The sequence below is a fragment of the Pinus tabuliformis genome, chromosome X, assembly GCF_031772625.1.
Source record: "Pinus tabuliformis cultivar Carrire ecotype Pingquan chromosome X, CPIR1, whole genome shotgun sequence".
NCBI lineage: Eukaryota > Viridiplantae > Streptophyta > Pinopsida > Pinales > Pinaceae > Pinus > Pinus tabuliformis.
Genome location: NC_142308.1, coordinates 508876426 through 508888522, shown reverse-complemented (window position 1 = coordinate 508888522; position 12097 = coordinate 508876426).

Sequence of the window (12097 nt, the reverse complement as noted above, 5' to 3'; positions counted from 1 at the left end):
TTGTGCACCAATATACCCCTCAACCCCAATCACAATCAAACATATTGGAATGTGTGTCAATCGAACAAGAGTTTGGAAGATGCTACATCTTACAATCAAGCTAGTGTGAAACCAAGATGAGCTGAGAACTAAACAATACTTCCGGAGGTGTTAGACTTTATTTTCACGAACAAGGTTCATTCAGAGAGTTGGAGTTCTACCAGTGTGTCGCCAAGTGTTGTAGCGGCTACAACCACCCTCAAAATTTTTCCTTAGCTCGTTTTGGACCCTCCCTACCAACCTTTCACAATACCTTGTCTTGCTTCGTCAAGTACACAAGCTTCAGTGTTTTTCATGCACAAAGGAAACCTGTCAAGCACAACTTGATGCATTCCCCTCACAAGTTGTTCACCCAGACTTGGTCCAGCTGCAGGCTGAGAAGCTTCCCCAAGAAAATTGTGCATTTTTGGAGGGCAACCAACCTTCCCTCTAGAAATTACGCAATTCTGTCTGGCAGCCTACTAGGTTCCAAAATTGTGCAATTCTGCCAGCCAGCACTCCCAGCAGAAATTGCGCAAATTTCCCCAACAGGGATGCTCAGCCCAGAATTTGCACAAATCTGGGCAGCAATCAACTGCTCTATGCAGAAATTGCACAAATAACCTGGGCAGTCAGCCCAGCTCCCAGCCAGAAATGTGCATTTCCTTCAAGCACTCGAACAACCTCTTGCATGTGCAATTGAGTTGACCGGTTCCATCCGGGACCAAGCAAAATAGACTTGCATGCATGGTTGCTTCTCCCAAGGCAGCATGCAAAGGCATCCCTTGTTTAGGGATCTATGTTTAGCAAGTGGAGGTTTCATGCCAAGATCATTTTAGAAACCTCCCACCAAGTGTCGCTTTCCCTAGATTTGTGGCATGCGCGTCACAACCTCAATGTTATTGAAACTCATCAACCGGACGCTGCAGAGCTCATTCCTCAAATCAACCTTGCAACTCTAATATCTCACATCACATCTAGGAGCAATTGACACATTCAGCTCAGTTGTTTTGGGGCAAGCCCGCTTCCCATGCCTTGTGTTGCATTTATGTCGCTTTTTGTGTTTTCACTTGTATGAGTATTGTTTGCTTGATTTCTTTGAACGCTTGTTGTTGTTTACGTGTATATTAGCTTGTCCTAGAACCATTTCATTTTTCGTCAACATCTCACTGTTGGCACATGCATGAAACTATTTTTCGCGAATGGTCGCAGATTCAGTGACTCACCTCACCCACATGCATGTTGCTCCATTTTTTGAATTTGTAATTCACCATTTGCATGCATGATCATTCACTTATGCTTACACTCAGTATCAACATCCATTCACATTCACGTTCGGTTGCCCGTCTATGAGTTTGGCCAACCTTGGCCCAGACTTTGCCTCAATAGACAGTATTGCGCAATCCTGAGAGGGAAGGCTCTGCCTTCCTCTCCAGAAATGCGCATTTCTACCCAGCAGTTGTACCTGAGGCCTGCTTTGGGTAATCCATAGGGACAGTGATTGTTGGCCAAGAAAATTGCATGCAGTCACTAAGCCTACAACCATTGCCAGCTAAGATTGTGCATTGCACAATTCCAGTAGTCAGCAGCCAGACTGGACTGTGCCTTGCGCAGTTCCAGCAGTCAGTCAGTCTCCCAGCAGCCCAAATTGTTCCTTGTGTGGTCTTGGCAGTCAGTCTCCTGACCTCCCAACTAAAATTGCGCAACCTTCATGATCAGTCATACAGGTTTTGCAGGTGTTCATCTGTCTCTCAGTAGTGTAGGTACAATGGTTTCCAAGAGGGCAGAGTCAAAGACACCGTTGAAAGCATGCCTGGAGATGCAGTCGATCAAATGTATATGAGCTTTCCTGCTCACGAAGATATCAAGTTTTTCATAGACAAGAACATCAAGATATCACTACAAGCAGCATCATGAACAACGACTGAAGGCAGCATATCAAACACAGCGAATGCAGTGAACGTGGCGAATGCAAGAAGAAGGTTGTTGACGACACATAGGTGAAACAAAGTTGCAAGATCAAGTAGATCCACTGATAATGAAAGCAACTTTGGAGACTCAAGCTATGAGGTGACGGTGCGACATGGAGGTCGTGCGAAGGCAAAGAATGGAACAAAGAAGGAGTTGCATGTGCTGAAGTAGCAGCTCAGGAAGAACATGAAGCTGCATAGACAGATGAATGAATTGCAGCAGGAACGAGAACAACAGTGGGCACAACATGCACTCACAGATGAAACTGCACCCGTACAAGTTAAAGATCCATCCCAGTGACTGGCATGGAGCAGATATGGTGAGAATTTTTTTTGATCGCATGCAAAGGATTCAGCAGCATGCATGTCATTGTGCACATGCATGTAATCCAACCCATTTATCACACTCACCAAGGTGAAGACAAGAAGAAATTTCAACTGTACCTGAACATGTACTTCAGAAAGTTGATGCGCATGACCACCAACACACACTTGAGGATTAACATGGACACTATGCACCAGTGTGTTGCAGGTTTAGCCACACCCAAGAAGACCATGCGCATGTTAGCAGACAAGTTGGATGAAGGAGCCAAACCAATGCACCGGTTGCAACAGAAGCAAGAGTTCGCTTCAGCAAGATGTCACCATGAGGTGCATGCACACCATCAGGGATGACCAAGCTTGGCATCAGCTTACCACCTTCACCATCATAAGCATGCCAAAGAGTTGGTCTCATCACAATGGACCGAGTGTCAATGATGTCTTTCATAGCTTACTCAAGCCATGTTGTCTCACATGAGTACATGTGCATTGTAATGTAATGTCATGTCAAGTGTAAGTCAAGTGTCAATAGTCGAATGTAACAATCATAGAGTAGGTGAAGAGTCATGAGGATAGTTGAAATGTCACAAAGGGGAATGTCAAGGGTCACCCCACCCTTTGCTATAAATAGTCCCTCATAACTCATTGTAGGGGATTTTAGTCAGCCAAGATTCTGCTAAGACTATCTTGAAGAAAGCTTGGACAATATTGTAACGCGCCTTGGCTTCTCCACTGCACGGAGCTAGTACATCTCTTTGGAGGAGTAGGAAGATGTGGCTATAACGCTTCACAGTTGGGGCTAGCAAGTTTACATGGATGTATTGACTTATTTATATAATAAGAGCCATTACATTTTCATGCATATGTTGTTATTGTAGTTGGACTGCTCTGGTTGCTTAGCAATATATGTTGTTTAACTTACGTAGTTGTGTATGAACTGCTTCGTATGCAATTATATGAATCTTGTTGCAGATGTGTTTTTGGTTTAACCATCACTTTGGATTGTCGACTGATCTTCTTTCCAGCTTGTGATGCATCTTCACTTGTGTGTTCCCTTCTTAGCTGAGTACTGCTACAGGTTGCTAAGGGGTGCACTCATCTCACCCCCCATGTGTTAGAACCTCTCATTCACCTTCCTTGACTCACTGCAGTGGTCACACCCTTGCTACTGACAGAGTTATCTTACTTTCCTCTCTACAACATTGCGGTTAAGGCATTACCTTATGACCCACTGTTGGGACTCCTACACCAAACGGTCTGAGGTCTAATTGGGCCTTCTTACCTGGGAGATGCCCTTGATATGTTGGCGGGTCTAGCACCGTCAACAATCAGATTACTTAGTTTCTTTAATACAAGAAATAGATGTTTTTCCCAATTGGGTTTGCCCAAAAAATTATTTTATTCTACGTGTGATTGTTTTTTATTCATTGTTTGCTTTTCGCAAAATTTTGTTAGAGAAATCTTGTGTCTTTTGTAGATCAATTTTCTCTCATTAGTAGTTGCAAGGTTTCAAGGATTTTGTACAGGAATAGAATGTGGTTTTCACAGTTAGATATATTCCAATCATACTTGGAGATTAGTAGGGGAGGATGAGTCTCATCATCCCATTGGATGATTATGATGTGGTATTGCAGTAGGAGTTCTTAAGAGAAAATATGGATGTATCGATGCCACACTTGCACAGTTTGGCCATATTTTTAAGTCCCACCCTAGTGGTAGTGCAAATCAAGGAACATAGGATTGGGAGCACAAGTTACTTGCATGTGCATGGTTGATGGATGTGACAAGCAATTAGATGGAAGTAACTTAGGGCAAGAGGAGAATATGTTCAAACATATTGTTTTGACACATGAGAGGGTTTGTGGATTACAAGAGAAGGTTGGCATGATAGAGGATGTCTTGCTATATCACTCCAATATCATGATGACATTAAAAAATATGGTTTTGGTGGATGTTCCAGAGCTAAGACTATTGAAAATGTTGCAAGAAAATACAATTTTGACTTTTCCTTGGTCAAACTAGATTAAAATTTGAATTTTTATTTCAACAAAATAATTGGAGGGAGTTAACTGAGGTGACATGGATCTTGCCACTCAGTTAACTTGGTAAATTCAAGTTGGGGAAGCTTGAGTTTAGTTCTAAATGATTGATTTCTAATTTGTAGCAGTCTATTTCAGTTAATTTGAGTTATTGTAAGTTTAACTAGTTCTAATTATCAGAAGAACTAGTGGAGGTCAAGTTGTGGAAGTGAACCTTTAATCGCACTCAATGATCAACCAGTTAATTGATCAATCAACCCAAAATAATTGTTGCATGCAGAGAATTCAAGCTACCCAGTTGAGATGGAGATTCCTAGATAGTGTACTATCATTTGTAGCATATTCCCATGTGTGCAAGTGTTGCATCCAGTCCGAGATTGACCTAAGGCTATTGCGCAATTCCTTGGTGTGAAATTCCTAAAAAATAGGGGCAATTTCCCAAGGGAATAGTACAAGGAAATAGGAGCTTTGGGAAGGTTTGAAATTGGATAAGTGTTGGGCTAGGTTTAGTCAGTCTGGTAGAGGGATAGACTATACACTTGCAGGGTGTACTTAGGCTTGAGCAAGCATTGTAATTCTTCTCTATTCTCTGATTAATGCAATATAGATAGTAAGTGGTTTTGAGTAGTTGCTTTTCCCTTGATAAATATTTGTGCATGTGTGATTTTTCCTTTTGCATGTATATGATTCCTATTTTAGATGGTGAATTAACTTCCACAAATCAATAGAGTAGATTCAAGTCTTGTGATTTAGTAAATTTCATTAGTATTGAATCTACACTTAATTTCTACATGGTATCGGAGATGGAATCACTGTAGAGAAGAGATTTTGAAGTTGTCATTACAGGAGATTCAAATTTGAAGATCAGGTTGCAGATTTTCTTCAAGGCTAAGAAGATGTATTTCAATGGAATAAGGCTCAAGTATGCTCTTGACGAAAGCTCAAATTATGTCGAATGGAAGGACCACATTGAGGTATTACTGCAGGATAATGGGTTGAAGGAATTCATTGATAATGATATTATGAAACCAACAACATCTGATGCAAGGTATCTAGCAGAATGGAAGAAGTGTGTTGCTAAGGTGAGGAAGTTCATATTAGAGGGAGTACGAGACCATATTGTCTCTAATCTCTATGGGAAAGAGACTCTGTATGCAATGTGGCAAGCGCTGACAAATTTGTTCCAAAATAGTAGTGACCATAGGAAATTGGCAGTTAAGACAAGCTTTGAAATATCAAGATGCAAAGGAACGAGACCATTCCATAATATCTGAGAAGATTCACATGATGCCGTGATGAGCTTGTTCAAGTTGATGTTACTATAGCAGAGGATGATTTGGTGATCCTAGCCCTTCTAGGCCTTCCTAAGAGCTGGCACAAATACCAAGATTTGGTGAACGGGAGGGAGAAACTACCAAATTGGGAATGCTTGTGGTCTGATTTGGTACAAGAGGATATAAGGAGGAACACCAGAGACAATACTTCATCCAAGGGTGAGGATGAGGAGAATTGTGCCTTGGCTAGAAAGAAAAAGAAATGGAAAGGGAAGAAATTCCAATCCAAAAGTAGATTCGAGTCAATGGGGAAAGAAGAAAGACTTGTCCAGAATCAAGTGCTTTCACTGTTATGAATTCAGACGCTATGCAATGAAGTGTCCACACAAGAAGGAAAGAAAAAAGACCATAGGAGGAGCAGTGGGTGAAACCTTGGCTTCACAGTTCAAGCTTGATTTTATCCTCATTGCATGCATGGAAAGCACAGTGATGGGTAGTTTGTGGTATCTGGATAATGGTGCCTCGTTCCACATGTCAACAAGAAACAAGGAATTTTTTACTGACTTAGAGGAGAAGGATATCCATATGCACATTGATATGGGAGATGATGGAAGGTATAGCGCGACCAGTATTGGTACAATTACATTTCAGTGGGAGTCTGGCTCCCCTCTCAGGCTTAAGGATGTGATGTTTGTACCGGGTCTGAAGAATAATCTAGTTTTTGTAGTTGTGTTGGAAGACCGTGGATACGATGTGATATTAAACAAAGGAAAGGATTTCCTGAGACACGTCACCATGAGAAAAGTCAAGCAGAACAGGGTTCGAGTGAAGAACCTCTACAAATTAGATGTGGAAGATTGTGCAACATTGAGCACAAAAGTAGAGAAGGTGCAAAGTCGAGATGTCAGTGAATTATGGCATAGAAGACTTGGCCATTTTCATCATGGCACTTTGAAGATCATGTAGCATATTTCTACAGGCCTCCCCAAAGGAGCACTAGAGAAGCGAGATACATGCAAAGGGTGTACATTGGGGAAGTACACAAAATCCACCTTCAATGTTCAGGATAGTAAGGCGCATGCAGTTCTTAAAAGGATCCATTCTGTTGTCTGTGGACCTTTCTTGATAGCCTCCACTACCAATCACAAGTATTATGTTATATTTGTAGATGATTTCTCACAGAAGTGTTGGATCTACTTCATGCAGAATAAAAACCAGACATTCTCCAAATTTTTTGAATTTAAAGCACTTGTTGAGAAGAAATAGGCAAGAAGGTGAAGGCTCGCAGGAGCGATAATGAAGGTGAGTATGTGTCGAATGAGTTTCAAAATTTATGCGCAAAGGAAAGCATTCAATGGGAGCTAACAACATCCCATAAACCACTGCACTTGTGGTCTTAAGCATGCAACATAGCGGTCTATTTGCAGAACATAAGTCATCACAGGATTCTTGGCATGAGTACAACAGAGGAAGCTTTTTCAGGGGAGAAACCAAATGTGTCACACTTCAAGATGGATCATTAATTTACTGCCATGTTTCCAAGGAAGCAAGGAAAAAGCTAGAGCCAACAGTGGAGTTGGGAATATTTGTGGGGTACATAGAAACAACTCACAAATATCGTGTGTGCTTTCTATCCCTTGGGATGCCAATGATCAGAAGGGATGTGAAATTTTATGAGGAGAAGGAAATGAGGTGTTCTGTTGAGAGGTAGCTTCATTTGCAATCTGATTAGGAGATTTTGGCTCCAAAGGAAAAACCTCAAGAATTTTTGGAGCAACGAAAAGTAGAGGAGCAGAGAGTGGAGACATATACTCAAGCAGAGACTTCCAGAGAAGGAAGGAAGTGAACTAAGGAAGCTGATAGATTATTGCATGATGCTAGAGAGAATGTGGGAGAACCCACATCACAACGCAGGCAGAGGAGGTCACCAGATCGGTACACTTCCTACATGGATCTGATGAGTGAGCTTGTATAGATTGAGCCATTCTCATTCGAGGAAGTTGTATAGAAGCCATTATGGTTTGATGCTATGGTAGGGGAATATGATTCCATCATCAAAAATAGTGTTTGGGAAGTGGTCACAAGACCAAAAAACAATAAGTTGTTGGTTCGAGATGTATTTACAAGGTAAAGCATGCAACAGATGGAAGCATAGAGAAACACAAGGCTAGATTTGTGGCCAAGGGGTTCTCTCAAGTTGAGATAATTGACTATGAGGAGACCTTTGATCCAGTAGCAAGGTACTCATCCATTAGGTAAATTCTAGCACTTTCTGTGCAGATTGGGTGGAAGATCCACCTGATGTAGGTGAAGACAACATTCCTCCATGGAGTTATTAAGGAGGAGGTGTATATTGAGTAATTAGAGGGGTTTGAGACCTTTGACAGAGAGTCATATGTGTGCGGACTCAAGTGAGCATTGTATGGACTTAAGCAAGAACCCCATGCTTAGTACACCAGGATCGACAACTATCTCACCAGGTTGGGCTTCACCAAAAGTGAAGCAGATGCAAACCTTTATCACATTGTGGTTGAAGGTAAATTATCGGTTATTGTGATGTATGTCGATGATTTAATTTTAACGGTGATGAGAAGTTGATTAGTTCTTGCAAAGATGATTTTACAAGGAAATTCGAGATGAACATGGGAGTCATGCATTAATTTCTTGGTTTAGAAGTGTGGAAAGGAGATGGAGAACTTTTTGTCTCTCAAGGCAAGTATGCCAATGAGATATTAAAGAATTCCCACATGAAGAAGAGAAAACCCATGGAGACTCTTCTAGCTGGAAACTAGAGGAAAGAGGATGCTACTTTAGGTGAAGTAGTGGAGGCTACCATTTTCAAGATTGAAGCAATTTCTTTGTAATAGATCAGATTGCTCAGTTGCTTTAATACAAGCAATAGAGGTTTTTCCCATTTGAGATGGAGATTCTAAGGCAGTTTACTATTAGTTGTAGCATATTCCCATGTATACAGGTGGTGCATGTAGTCAGAGATTGACTTAAGGCTATTGCGTAATTCCTTGGTGTGAAATTCCTAAAAAATAGGGGAAAATTACCAAGGGAACAACACAAGTAAATAGGAGCTTGGGAAGGCTTGAAATTGGTTAACTATTAGGCCAGGTTCAGTCATTCAGGAAGTGGAATAGACTATACATTTGCAGGGTGTGCTCAAGCTTGAGCAAGCATTGTATTTCTTCTCTATTCTCTCATTAATGAAATATAGATAGTAAGGAGTTTTGAGCAGTTGCTTTCCCTTAGATAAATATTTGTGCATGTGTGATGTTTCCTTTTGCATGTCGATGATTCTTGTTTTATATGGTGAATTAACTTCCACATATCAGTAGAGTAACTTCAAGTCTTGTGATTTAGTCAATTTCATGAGAAATATTGATTCTACACATTAATTTCCACAAATACCTATAGAGGATGAGAAGGTGAGGATGTCAGATTGTTTCACAAACCAATTGGATAACCCACCCATGACATAGGGATGTGACCGCGAGACATCAAAACCATGGTTCAAGTGTGTTACGGAGGAGATTGGACTAATTATAGAGAGACTTGGAGATAGTGAGTGGCCATATGATCTAGAGTTGAAACAATTCTTAGAGGAGGTTGAAGGAAGAATCAAATTCCACATATTATTGCTAATGTGTGTCACATAAAACTACGGGTTGACCTTATTGAATGTAATAGTCGTGGTGGTTTCCACACTTCACCTTCACATTGAGTCATATGGGCATGACTCACTTTCGTGGAGGATGCGAGTCCCTCTTGCTTACCTTGGAGGTACCTTAGATGAGTTGAGATTTAGTGATTGGGGAGTTTCGTGGAGAAGTCATTAATATTGAAATGAGTGCACTTGCGTGAGTAAGTGAGTTCTTGTATAATTCAAACAAACAATCAAGCAACTGCTTGACTCATTAGAGGCATAGGGGGATCTAGCACATAGAGACATGCAATGGTAGTTCAGAGTAGACACAAAATAATAGATCATGAGGCAAAAATTAAATCACCATAATATGAGATTTTGATTGGTATCTTGGTGGATCGAGTTACTAATTAGAGGATTTTCGAGGATGAAAACAATTTCGAGTGGGGGAGGATGTAAGGCACTTAGCCCATAGAACTTTGGTTAGACATGCACACTCGGATGAACATGCACATTAGCATATTGGTTGGTTCGATATTGCATGTTGAATGGCAACAATTTGGTCATCCCAGCACAAATTTGGGGTTTCCTCACCTAAGTGCCCAATATGGCTTGGTTGGTACACCATGTCATGACATGACTATTGCAGTATGGATGGGAGCATTTGCATGACATGGGTGTGCATTTTTACACCATTGGTGAGTAGAGTTCATAGTGGGTCCAACACAAGATCGTTGTGTCAGTTAGCAAGTGAGTAAACACATGATCATCATATTCACTGCATGGGCAGGAGAGTGTGAATCATTTCAATGAATGTTGAAATGTTTGGGCAAGTTGGGATGCATGACAGGTTGTGCACATTGTGTGAAATTTGGGGTTCCTACCATTTGTGCACAAGGAACACACATACACACACACATATTGCAATCAGAGGAGGGTGGAAAGTAGATAACAAGACAAATGAAACATAAAGGAGAGCACGTAAGTGTTAAAGCATGCCATAGGTTGGAGACCAGACAAAGTGTGGTGATAAGGCACATGCCAAGCTTGACATAAGAGACACTTGAATTTTGGACATGCACTACTGTTCGAGGAGGGGCCAAGGGTTGGTAAAGGGATTTGTGTGATTTTGACGGCAAAGTATTGTATATTTGTGGCTGGACACTCTATCGAGTTAGCCCAAGGGACTTGGGAAACATTTGTATTGTAAACCAGGCAGGATTATGTGATATCTTTGCAGATGGGTAGTGTGTCTATGTTGATTTAATGGTTGGTTTGAGCCAAAATTTTGTAAACCATTATATGAGATATAAAAACCTGGTATTAGGCCAAGTTGGGCCACTCACTTACATATTGTGTATTCTTGTGTATGGTGTATATTGGCATTAGAAATTTTAATTAAGTGTAATATTTAAATTAAAATTTTCATTGTTTAATAAAGTAAAGAGAGGTCTAGTCCAAGTTAAGTATGACCTGTGTAGGCATATGTTGGTTGGAAACAAATTTGTGGTACACACTCGAAAGTCCATGAGGTGTCATAACCTTATGGGTCCTCTTAGGTCATGACAACAATTCTTACATATTAAATGAACATGTAAGATATAATATTACTATTTTTTGAGATATTTATAATTATGAAGGATTTTAATGAATGTTTTAACCCTGTACAAAATTACTTGCAAACAAATTCTTAAAAACAGAAAATATACAATGGCGAGAACAAAAAATATACATAGAGATTTTTCTCCTAAAAAATAAAACCGGGAAAACCATATTGTTTTTTCATTATATTCCTTTCAATGTTACAATACATTATATACATGCTGAAGCATTCATAAACCCCCAATCCATTAACCCTACAATAGAACATAACCATAGTTTCCTTAACAAAATTTACAAATTTCCATGGGCAATACCATCATGCCCAAGATCATGTACAAAAACTATGCACAAAACCATGGGTGTGTTCACCCATCATCCTTGGGTCTACTCCCCATCCTTGCGTCCACATAAAAAAATAAAAAGTGAGGCATTGCCCCAAACCCTGTCTCACAAAATGTAACAACGCCCATGGCTACGGGAGTGTAATATCATCAGTCCAGGGCCACAACGCCCATTGTTTCTCTACACTAAGAAAACTTCTCAGTGCTCACAGACTTTGTCAATGCATCTGCAACATTATTCAAAGTGTTCACCTTTACCAAAAACACCTTTTTTCCTTCAAACATATCCCTCACAAAGTGAAACTAAACATCAATATGCTTTGTGTTCGAATGATAAGCAAGGTTCTATGCCAAGAAAATTGCACTTTGGTTGTCACAATTTATCCTTATAGCTTGTTATATCAACCCCATACTTGAACACAATCTTTGCAACCAAATTTATTCCTTGCTTACATGAGTGGCTACCGTGTATTCAACCTCTATAGTTGAAAGTTCCAATATAGACTGTCTCATGCTCATCCAACTGATTTCTCCTCCAAATAGGTTAAACACATACCCACTTGCAAATATTTTTTGATCCATATTTCCAGCCTAGTCTGCATCAACAAAACCACTTATATCCAAAACTTTCTCCAATCTTGGTATTCCTTGGTAGCACAAACCATAATCACTAATGCCACAGAGATACCTAAAAATCCGCTTTACTGCTAATTAATGCTCCTTCCATGGTTTTGACATAAACTTGTTCAATACTCTCACTACATGTGTAATGTCCAGTCTTTGTATAGACTATTTCATACATCAAACTACCAACTGCACTTGCATATGGAACACGTGACATGTCCTCTTCCTCTTTCGGTGTCTTGGGACATTGTCCTGC